Source organism: Pteropus vampyrus, unplaced genomic scaffold (genome assembly GCF_000151845.1).
Source record: "Pteropus vampyrus isolate Shadow unplaced genomic scaffold, Pvam_2.0 Scaffold70, whole genome shotgun sequence".
NCBI lineage: Eukaryota > Metazoa > Chordata > Mammalia > Chiroptera > Pteropodidae > Pteropus > Pteropus vampyrus.
This window is the reverse complement of record NW_011888851.1, coordinates 4,365,827-4,366,512: the sequence shown is the minus strand read 5'-3', so window position 1 is coordinate 4,366,512 and position 686 is coordinate 4,365,827.

The following is a 686-nucleotide window of genomic DNA, read 5'->3' as shown; positions in this document are numbered from 1 at the left end:
AAATAGTACTATGGCAACTGGAATACATCAAGAGAAAAGTGTGCCTTTGGGTACTGGCAAAGCATAAAGAACCTAGATAAAATCTTTAAGTAAATAAAAGAGGAGCAAGGACCTACAGCAAATTAATAGATAAAAGTAGTGTAAGTGGAAGAGATTTACCTGAATCTTCTTTTAAATGTGGCCACAGAGACTTTTTAACACACTGTAAATACTTGTAGGATATAAATAACCATTATAGTGAAAGAAAAGTTGGCATAGCTAGTCCAGTTTCAAGGGAAGTTAATGACAGTGGACAAGAAACAACTGGAATTGATAGGTCTAAATGGGTGAGGCTAAAGGTATGAGGTTACATGGAAAAGAAAGAAAAGTGCCAGATATTTGACCTGTAAACACTTTTTCTAGAAATATTCTTAGATTTTAAAACATATAAATGCCTGCTAATTGTAACAAATGAAACAATAAAAGTGGAATAAAAACAAGGTAAAAATATCCCCAGCTGACCTCCAGCCTCCTTTACTCCCATACTCTGAGAATAATAGGTTAACAACGTCTTTTATAAATCATATACAGATAAATGGGTCTGTGAAATAATGTCTTTATAGAACCAAAATAGGACCATAGCTTTTTGCAACTTTCTTTTTTCATTTTGTGAAAATGGATTATGAACAGACCTTCAAGATGAGTAG